General features: G+C 47.1%; 1 protein-coding gene across 3 annotated transcripts in view; it reads left to right on the top strand.

Moving 5' to 3' along the window:
• Positions 1 to 11,277, top strand: part of disp1 (dispatched homolog 1 (Drosophila)) — a 300,779-nt gene that overhangs the window by 120,220 nt on the left and 169,282 nt on the right. The gene's annotated exons all lie outside the window — the stretch shown is intronic.

The following is an 11,277-nucleotide window of genomic DNA, read 5'->3' as shown; positions in this document are numbered from 1 at the left end:
AAGCTGCAAAAGAGCTCAGTTTTCGGGGAGCCGTTTCTCAGGAATATTCTGCAATCATTTTTCTATGACTTATTTGGGAAGAGTCTTGTGTCCTCAGAGATGATTTGTTGATGTATGGTCTGTAGTCTCTGTATTCCTGGTGTAATAGTTTTCACTGTTTCTGATGCATTAGACCAGTAAACGTGTATAAGTTAGCTTGGGGTTAAAATGAGTGCGTGTGATGCAGTAAAATGCAATACAGTGGGATCTTATTTTGCGCACTTTTGAGAAGCAAGTCATCCTGCTTCATGGCAAATGTACTGCTGAGTTAATGCTTTTTAAAAAAAGCTGACAGAACTTTCTGTAAGTAGTTGGGATTCAGTAAACATTGTCTGTCCGGTAAAGTGTCAGCGGCTCTGAAACTTACTGGAGTCGGTGCAGTTTCCATTCAGTTGTGTCACACTTTTTTTGCTAAATGTGTGTTCTTGTAGTGCGAGGTTATACTTAATTGCTTTTCTCAGTAGCCCTAAGAAAACTTGTTTTTTAAATCTGTCCCAGAATAACTTAACTAGGTTTCAGTGGGGCCGTTAAGTTCCGAGGTTGGAACACGGACTCCTGGAGGGCAGGATTCCAGTTTGCTCGGAGGAGTGTGGGGGGTGCTTTATTGAATGAATATAAAGTTTGGGTGCTTTTTTCTGCATCTCTCTTTCCCTCCCCAGTTCTTTCAGTGTTGATGCCTTGCACCTTCTCAACACGATGTCTCCCTCTTTGGGCGTCAGTCTTTCCCGTTTGTGCTCTCTCTGCATGGCGCGCTCTCCCACTCATTCTATCTCTCTCTATTATCTCACTTTTTATCTGCACCATGCTCACACTGCATCATTCTCTCCCACTCTTGTTCTTTGCACATTTTCTCACTGTGTGTGTGTGTGCATGCGTGCGTGTGTGTTAAGCTCCCCTGCTTGTTCTGTCCTTGCTCTTCGTGTGGGAGCGTGATGTGCATTTTACCCTGGTATTGACTATATGTGTGGAGCATCACCGCATTACCCGTCTTCTCTTTAGAAATGGTAATCGGTTGGAATTGGGCACTTCAAAAAAAAATACTCCCAAGATAAAACAGATGGAAATCTTGCAATCAACTGGGACCTTGAGGGAAGAATGTCTCTGAGTGAGATAGCAGCTCCAGGAGGCCAAAATCAGCTGTGAATTCCAGGAGAAAACAGTGGAAATTCCTGAACCACGAGGGTGGGAAATGAAGTACGGAGACTAGAGTGGATTCATCCTCACCAGCCTGTTTGTGCTCGGTATTGTAACTAATCTGGTTTGGGTAGTTAAAGGCCAAGCTCGTTGCACTGCCTCCTACTCACTCGTTCTTTCTTAGAACCTCAAGACTGTGGAACTCCTTGCCTCCCTCCGTCCTTCCTTCCTGCTTCAGAACCCAAGCTTGGTGCCACTTGATTAACTTCGCCTTCGCTCCCCTCTTTTCAATGTTGGTGTCCTGCACTGTAGGCCTTACTTTACTTAACTTAAAAAATGGTACAAGCAGCTCTGTGTTCCAACTTGATGTGAGGCATTAGCTGTCCTGGCTCTAACTATGCGAATCAAAAAATAGGAAAGTTCGGAGGACTAGTTCAAGTAATAATGTGTTGTCTTTGTAACCAGAATGCAACACTCACTCAGATATGCTGCTGTTCATAGTTAAGCTAAGTGCAAATTAAAAAAATACTTCTGTGCCGTTGTTCATGTTTAATAAAACTTTGCTGTTGAAATTACAGTAAGGCTTTGACTAAAAATATCACTAGCAATGAGGCGTAAATGACCGCAATTCAAAATCGCCAATGGGATTGAATAATTTCAAATAATGAGTATTGTACCTGTAGCATCATTTATTGAGGAAGCGGAGGCGGGTGGGGTGTGTGTGTGTTGGACACGAACAGGATTGGCTCGACTGTGATTACCTCCACGGTCAAATAACTATTGACAGCCGCTGTCTAGGCTCACACGGGGTGCGGCTAGGTACTCGTAGAATCATACAGCACAGAAGGAGGCCATTGTGCCTGTGCGGCTCTTTGGTAGAGCTATCCAACTAGTCCCTTTTCCCCATATCCCTGAAAAAATTTTGCCTTCAAGTATTTATCCAATTCCCTTCTGAAAGTTACTATTAAATCTGCTTCCACCACCCTTCCAAGGCAGTGCATTCCAGATCACAACTCGCTCTGTAAAAACAAAGTTTCTTCATGTCACCTCTGGTTCTTTTGCCAATCACCTTAAATCTGTGTCCTCTTGTTCTCTGGTTACCATCCCTTCTGCCAGTGGAAACAGTTTCTCCTTATTTACTCTATATCAAAATTCTTCATGATTTTAAACGCCTCTATCAAATCTCCTCTTAACCGTCTCTGCTCCAAGGAGAACAACCCCAGCTTCTCCAGTCTCTCCACATAACTAAAGCCCCTCATCCCAGGTACCATTCTAGTAAATCTCTTTCTGCACCCTCTCTAAGGCCTTGACCTCCTTCCTAAAGTGTGGTGCCCCACTACTCCAGCTGAGGCCTAGCTAGTGTTTATAAAGGTTTAGCTCAACTTCCTTGCTGTTGTACTCTATGCCTTTATTATTAAAGCCAAGGTTCCCATATGCTTTTTTAATAGCCTTCTCAACTTGTCCTGCAACCTCTAGGTCTCTTCCTGCATCCCCTTTAAAATTGTACCATTTAGTTCATATGCTGCCTGTCCTCATTCTTCCTACCAAAATGTATCACTTCACATTTCACTACGTTAAATTTCATCTGCCATGTGTCTGCCCATTTCACCAGTCTGTCTATGTCTTCCCGAAGTCTGTTACTATCGTCCTCATTGTTTACTACATTTCTGAGTTTCGTGTCATCTGCAAACTTTGAAATTATACCCTGTACACCCAAATCCAAGTCATTAATATATATCAAAAAGAGCAGTGGTCCTGGGGAACACCACTGTATACTTGCCTCCAGTCTGAAAAACAACCGTTAACCAATGTTCCTTCTAAGCAGCCGCGCAGTAATCTGCAAGTTCCTGCGCAGGCTGCTCACAAGATCTTACATTGGAAATACCGCGCATATGCAGACCGCGCATTGAAAGAAACAGGCCGCGCATAACATAGTGCAGGGAACATTGCTGTTCACCACTACTCTCTGCTTTCTGTCCCTTAGCTAATTTTGTATCCACACTGCCACTGTCCCTTTAAAAGCGAGGCTTTAATTATGCTAACAAGATAGAGTATTTTAGGGTGGCTGGCACCCACGGGACTGTAAGTAAGGAATCAGCACCCAGACCGGAAGCGAGAATATTATGCCTGTGAAATTGGGATTCTGCCTTTCCTCCATGGATGCTCGCTCAGGGGAAACATAATTGTGCACTACCTGGCTGTACCATCCAACTCTGAGCAGTTTTCTACCCATATCCGGTACGTCAACAAGATCACATTTTCCACACTGGGTCATTACCGGCTTACCTTTGCCTCATCCCCTTCTGTTGCTGAAAGCCTTATTTGTGCCTTTACCACTTCTAAGATTTCTCAAAAGCTCTCCTTAAAAGAAAGAAACTTGCATTTATCTCGTGCCTTTCATGACCTCAGGATGTCTCAAAGTGCTTTACAGTCAATAAAGTACTTTTTTGAAGTGTAGTCACTGTTGTAATGGAAATGCACAGCCAATTTGCACACAGCGAGGTGCCACAAACAGCAAGGTGATAATGACCAGATCTCTCTTTTATTAATGATGTTGGATGAGGGATAAATATTGGCCAGGACACCGGGGAGAGCGCCTCTGCTCTTCTTTGAAATAGTGCCGTGGGATCTTTTACATCCACCTGAGCGAGCACACCAGGCCTCAGTTTTATGTCTCCTCTGAAAGACAGCACCTCCGCAATGCAGCACTCCCTCAGCACTGCACTGGAGTGTCCATTTAGATTATGTGCTCAAGTGCCTGGAGTGGGGCTTGAACCCTCGACCTTCTGACTCAAAGACGAGGTGACCAACTGAGCCATGGCTGACACCTCCACAGACTTCAACAAATCCGGAACTGTGTGGTCCGACTCTTCTATACCAAGTTCTACATGCCAAGCACCCACCAGCTCCACAAGTTCCACTCAGCGAATTAACTTCCTGATCCTCATCCTTGTTTTCAAATCACTCCACGGCTACATCCCACCATATTAGGGCCCACACCCTCTAGTCCTGCACCCAAGCCCTCAACCTCCATTTCTCTGACTCGGAATAACAGATTTAATTTTTGTTGCTTGAACTTTGGAATCGGGGCTGTGATTCTATGAATCTTTGAGTTCGGAAAAGGTTGATATCAGAAAATTTCTGCCTTTATCCGTGTCCAGTATACTGAGAAGATGCATTTGTTTAATTCTTGTAGTAAACTACTTCAAAATACCTTGATGTAATTTTCACTGATGACCCCTTCGTATTGCAAAGGCGCTTTAAGCAGAAGCAGTTCTGTGATGTGCTTGAGCTTGCCTGTGTCATGAAATTCATCTCGCTTACATTGCAGAGCAGATTCGACAGCACCAGCGGCAAGGAAAAGACAATTACACACGTGGCTTTCATTTCTGGCCGGACTCCTTCACTGGTGTCTGGGGAAGACCTGTGCACAAGAAAACAATACACAAATCAGCTGTCCTGAAGTTAGTAACTTGTACTCGAGTACAGCTTCAGGAGTGGGTGACTTCGGCCAAGTAGCTTTTTGTCAGATACGACCTCAGTCACTAAACATTGGTGCGAGCAACTGTTGAATGGGGATCATGACAGCTGAACGTGACCTTATTCTATGCAATAGCACCACATTCATATCTTCCAGCATGGATTGTTGAATAATAATCAGGAACAATAACTGAGGCTGCTTTTCCCCTCTGTTTTCCCCCTCCCCTCCCCCCAGCCCAGAGGCACTGAAGACAATTGGTAATCCCCTCACTTCCACTGCGGCACAGATCAAAGAAAGAAAGAATTTGAATTTATAGAGTGTCTTTCCCATCCTCTGTATCCTGAAACACCTTGCAGTCAAGGTGTAGAGGCTTTGGCAGACGCTAGACAGGACAATGTTGGCCTTGCTGGTGTTGCGGTGAACAGGTCGTTGCTCATCCAGGGTATGAAGTCTATGTGATGGTCTTGCAGTCGCACAGCACAGTTCCAGTTCAGCAGTCAAGGGTGGTGACAGAGAGATAGAACTGTTTCTGGTCAGTATGCATGTGCAAACTGAGCCTATGCCTATGGATGATATTGTGGGCAGTGCGTGGACAGGGGGCCAACGGAAGTCCTTTGGGGTACACCATTGATGACCATGCAATTCAGGAGGCACAGCTATTACAGAAAAATGTGCTGGTTTCTTTGGGAGGTTCCACTCTTACATGAGATTTTCTTGCCTTTTTTTTAAGCTGTGTGTAAGGTGCGGTGAGGGATGTTGGTGCTGGGGAATAGATAATGTTTGAAACATAGAAACATAGAAGATGGAGCAGGAGTAGGCCATTCGGCCCTTTGAGCCTGTTTCGCCATTTAATGAGATCATGGCTGATCATCCAAATTCAGTACCCTGTCCCTGCTTTCTCCCCATACCCCTTGATCCCTTTAGCCTTTAGTAATATATCTAACTCCTTCTTGAATATATTTAATGAATTAGCCTCAACTGCCTGGTGTGGTAGAGAATTCCACAGGTTCACCACTCTCTGGGTGAAGAAATTCCTCCTCATCTCTGCCCTAAATGGCTTACCCCTTATCCTTAGACTGTGACCCCTGGTTCTGGACTCCCCCGCCATCGGGAACATCCTTCCTGCATCTAGTCTGTTTAGTCCTGTCAGAATTTTATAAGTTTCAATGCGATCCCCTCTCATTCTTCTAAACTCTAGCGAATATAAGCCTAATCGACCCAATCTCTCCTCATACGTCATTCCTGCCATCCCAGCTATCAGTCTGGTGAATCTTCGCTGCACTCTCTCCATGGCAAGAACTTAGACAGTGGCAAAATCGCATGTTCCTGCATTAACCATAGAATAGCACCCCTATTATATTGTGAACCTGCTCCCAGTATTGCATAAGGTTTACTCTTGACTTTATGCTTCTAGTCATCGCCCTTCCCCGATGTAGAATGGCGGAGTGGCTTGCTTGTGAAGATTAGCAGGGTTCATATTGCTCCAGCCAACTCAAAGTGATGCCTCTGACGGTTAGTGGCAGCGGCCAATTGTTTCCAGAGGTGCCTCATCTTTTGAAGCAGGGAGCAGAACCAGCTGGTATGTTGGTGCCCTGTGCCTGCGGATGCACAGCACCTGGCCTCATTTATATAAAAGAGGAGGTACTCTGGATATAAAAACCCACCTGCTGTGCCGCATAAAGGTGCCCAAATCCCGGACTTAAAAGCTTCAAATCAAATAGATTGCTTCAAAACTTTTGCTGTCGCGTCAACAGTGCAAGAGGAAAATGGCCACAAAAGCTACCAGGTTGTTCTGAAAAAAATCCCACTGGTTCACTAATGTCCTTCAGCTTAAAAGGAAACTCCGTATCCCTACCTGGTCTGGCCCACATGTGACTCCAGTCTCCCGCAAAGTGGTTGTCTTCTTAATACCATTGAAATGACCCAGCGAGCCACTCAATTGTACGAACGATCGCTCACGGAGATGGCCCACCACCACCATCTAAGGGCAGTTAAGCACAGGCAATAAAAGCAGCCTTTCCAGGCATCATCCACATCCCATATTGTGGGGGCTGAGGTGGGTGGGGGGCAGGGGGAAGTGTCAATGCTTTGTGCCACCCCAGCAAGACTACTCCATTTAATGCCTCGATGGAGAGAGTAGGATTATCAACATGGTGACTGGCTGGAACCCGAGGAAGAAATGTGGTTGTGGGAAAGAACAACCTGTTATTTATCCAAGGTTAGGCACTTAAATTGTTACGACTTACTCCACGCTTCAGTTTCCCTTTCACATCCAGAAATGCAATTGGTATCAAACAATGCAAGTATAATTGCACAATGTGAGATAAGTGAATTATTTAGATAAGGTGCAGCAGGCTAAAGGTCTGGGTGTGCTAGTTGGTGCTGATTTCCAGCTTTCCTGTGGAGCTGCTCCTGCATGTCCCACAATAAGCAATGTCATCAGAATAGCCCTGGGAATGGTGAGAGGAAGCACACAATGGCAGAGCTCGCTTGGTGGGGGAGTGGATAGAAACTTACAGGTAGGGGGTTCATTTTAATGGAACAATATGGAAGGCATTCGTTCTCTTTTAAATAGGAACAGCATTGAAGGCTTTTTAAAAAAGCTACCTGTAGTTCTCCTGAGTCATTGCTCCTCGTGTGACGGGATACTCTGTTTTATAATGTTGGTCCGCTAGGCCTCGACAGCAGCCATTTCTCCGTTCTCAGCAGTCAGAGATTGTCCATCCCAACAACAGGACTTCACTTCCCCCACCTCCCCCACATGGTGTTTCATCTCTCTTGTCGCACCCCCTGCCTCATAGCTTGTCTCTCTCATTCCCCCCCCTCTCTCTCTCTCTCTCTCTCTCTCTCCCCTCTCTCTCTCTCCACTTCACTTCCCCCATCTCCCCCACATGGTGTTTCATCTCTCTTGTCGCACCCCCTGCCTCATAGCTTGTCTCTCTCATTCCCCCCCTCTCTCTCTCTCTCTCCCCTCTCTCTCCACCTCACTTCCCCCATCTCCCCCACATGGTGTTTCATCTCTCTTGTCGCACCCCCTGCCTCATAGCTTGTCTCTCTCATTCCCCCCCTCTCTCTCTCTCTCTCTCTCTCTCCACCTCACTTCCCCCATCTCCCCCACATGGTGTTTCATCTCTCTTGTCGCACCCCCTGCCTCATAGCTTGTCTCTCTCATTCCCCCCCCTCTCTCTCTCTCTCTCTCCACCTCACTTCCCCCATCTCCCCCACATGGTGTTTCATCTCTCTTGTCGCACCCCCTGCCTCATAGCTTGTCTCTCTCATTCCCCCCCCCTCTCTCTCTCTCTCTCTCCACCTCACTTCCCCCACCTCCCCCACATGGTGTTTCATCTCTCTTGTCGCACCCCCTGCCTCATAGCTTGTCTCTCTCATTCCCCCCCCTCTCTCTCTCTCTCCCCTCTCTCTCCACCTCACTTCCCCCACCTTCCCCACATGGTGTTTCATCTCTCTTGTCGCACCCCCTGCCTCATAGCTTGTCTCTCTCATTCCCCCCCTCTCTCTCTCTCTCCCCTCTCTCTCTCTCCACCTCACTTCCCCCATCTCCCCCACATGGTGTTTCATCTCTCTTGTCGCACCCCTGCCTCATAGCTTGTCTCTCTCATTCCCCCCCTCTCTCTCTCTCTCCCCTCTCTCTCTCTCCACCTCACTTCCCCCATCTCCCCCACATGGTGTTTCATCTCTCTTGTCGCACCCCCTGCCTCATAGCTTGTCTCTCTCATTCCCCCCTCTCTCTCTCTCTCCCCTCTCTCTCCACCTCACTTCCCCCACCTCCCCCACATGGTGTTTCATCTCTCTTGTCGCACCCCCTGCCTCATAGCTTGTCTCTCTCATTCCCCCCCCTCTCTCTCTCTCCCCTCTCTCTCCACCTCACTTCCCCCATCTCCCCCACATGGTGTTTCATCTCTCTTGTCGCACCCCCTGCCTCATAGCTTGTCTCTCTCATTCACCTCTCTCTCTCTCTCTCTCTCTCTCTCTCAATTCAGTTCAATTCAATTCAAATTGCTTTATTGGCATGACAAGGTACATCTTATGTTGCCAAAGCATCGAAAAACATTTATGGTTGAACACATAAACACAGATCTATCCATACAGTGTAAAAACAGATATATCCCTGAGTGTATAAATATACATTCATATAATTTGTATATACTCTTTTATATTTAGTGGTTGCCCCTCTGTTTATGGCAAGCTGTAACATAGTGTGCCGCTAAGGTTACACAATTTCTCTGTTCCCCTAGTAGGTATGGGAGTTTTTGGTCGTCATTCAAATTTCTGAATTCCGGGCATATTTTTGTAAATTTTGGGTAGAAATTCTCCCTGATGCCCTGATATTTTCCACAAGCTGTGAGGAAGTGCATCTCTGTCTCCACCACTCCCTGACTGCAGTGAGAGCATATCCTGTCCTCTCTTGGTAGCCGGGTCTGCCTGTGTCTACCTTTTTCGATCGCCAGGCTATGTTCACTAAGTCTGTACATAGTCAAGGTTTTTCTCAGTTTGCTATCCTTTACCATGGTCAGGTAATCAGCCATGTTGTATTGTCTGTTTAGGGCCAAGTAGCAATTGAGTTTGTTTTGGGTTTTTGTTGTTTCTGCCCAATATGACAGATATTTTTCCTTTTGCTTAGTGACGATTGTGTTGGGTCGAATTCTTTGTGTTACGCTGTCTCTCTCTCTCCCCTCTCTCTCCCCCTCCCTCCCCCCCTCTCTCTCTCTCTCTCTCTCCCCTCTCTCCCCTCTCTCTCCCCCTCTCTCTCTCTCTCTCTCCCCTCTCTCCCCCTCTCTCTCCCCCTCTCTCTCTCTCTCTCCCCCTCCTTCCCCCTCTCTCTCTCTCTCCCTCTCTCTCCCCTCTCTCTCCCCCTCCCTCCCCCCCTCTCTCTCTCTCTCTCCCCTCTCTCCACCTCCCTTACCCCCCTCTCTCTCTCTCTCTCCACCTCCCTTACCCCCCATTCTCTCTCTCTCTCTCTCCACCTCCCTCCCCTTCCCTCTCTCTCTTGTCCCCTCTCTCCCTCTCCCTCCCCCTCTCTCTTCCCTCCCCTTCCCTCTCTCTCTTGTCCCCACTCTCCCCCTCTCTCTTCCCTCCCCTTCCCTCTCTCTCTTGTCCCCACTCTCCCCCTCCCTCCCCCTCTCTCTTCCCTCCCCTTCCCTCTCTCTCTTGTCCCCTCTCTCCCCCCCTCCCCTCTCTCTTTCTCTCTCCCCTCTCTCCACCTCCCTTACCCCCTCTCTCTCTCTCTCTCTCTCTCCCCTCTCTCTTCCCTCCCCTTCCCTCTCTCTCTTGCCCCCTCTCTCCCCCTCCCTCCCCCTCGCTCTCTCTCTCCACCTCCCTTACCCCCTCTCTCTTCCCTCCCCTTCCCTCGCTCTCTTGTCACCTCTCTCCCCCTCCCCCCTCTCTCTCTCTCTCTCTCTCTTCCCCTCCCCCTCTCTCTCTTCCCGCCCCTCTCCCTCCCTCTCTCCCCCCTCCTCCTCTCTCTCTCTCCCTCTCTTTTCCCCCTCTCCCCCCCCTCCCCTCTCTCTCCTTCTCCCCCCTTTCTCTCCTTCTCCCCTCTCTCCCTCTCTCTCTCCCACTCCATCCAAACAGCTCATAGAATCAAACAGCACAGAAGCAGGACATTCGGCCCATTGTGCCTGTGCCGGTTCTTGGAAAGAGCAATTCAATTAGTCCCACTCCCCTGCTTTTTCCCTATAGCCCTGCAAATTTTTCCTTTTCAAGTATGACTCCAATCCCATTTTAAAAGTTATTATTGAATCTGCTTCCACCACTTTTTCAGGCAGCACATTCCAGATTATAACAACTCGCTGCGTAAAAAAATCTTCTCATCTCCCCTCTGGTTCTTTTACCAATTACCTCAAATCTGCGCCCTCTGGTTACCGACCCACATCCCAGTGGAAACAGTTTCTCTTTATTTACTCTATCAAAACCCCATATAATTTTGGGATGTACATGCCTCACTTTCTATCTATTTTCTGTTTCTTGCTTTCATTCTTTCTATTTTCCTTTGTGTCTGTTTATTTTCACTCTCTTCCAGTTCCCAGTCTGCAGAGCTACCGAAATAAATAAATGGAGTTCTATCATTGGCGACTTGACACCTGTCCATGTGCAAATTGGACCCTTTGTAAGTTACACCAAGAACAAGGTGCATTTCTCAGCTGGGTGCATGAGCTGGGTGTATGTATTTTGTTTGATTACATCCGGCTTCTGAACATGGGGCGTTAACTGGCTGGAAGAGGATTGTGAAGTATGGAGAGGATGAGGAGAAACGGTGTATCCAGAGTCCAGGATAGTTAGAGGCCCCGCTGATGGTGGAAAATTTGTGGTGAGGGAAGAGTTTTGGGAGCCAGGTTCATGGAGATGTCTGATTTTGTTTTTTGTTAAATTTTATATTTACAGATTTATTTAATGGGGTATTAAATAAATATTTTGCATTATTGTTTGATCAATGATGTTGGAAGTGAGAATGTCGGTGTACTAAAGTGTCTGACCTCTCAGCATAGATCCAGAGTTACAATCACTTATCCGCATTCTGTACAGTGGTGCAGCATATTGGGCACAACTGTTCAGGTTGGTTTTCAATGCAGGTCACGTTATTCCTGTGCCTTGTATTCCTAATAGAG

The sequence above is a fragment of the Somniosus microcephalus genome, chromosome 9 (assembly GCF_052327205.1).
Source record: "Somniosus microcephalus isolate GS21.2 chromosome 9, FLI_Smic_1.0, whole genome shotgun sequence".
NCBI lineage: Eukaryota > Metazoa > Chordata > Chondrichthyes > Squaliformes > Somniosidae > Somniosus > Somniosus microcephalus.
This window is presented reverse-complemented; position numbering and strand designations above follow the sequence as displayed.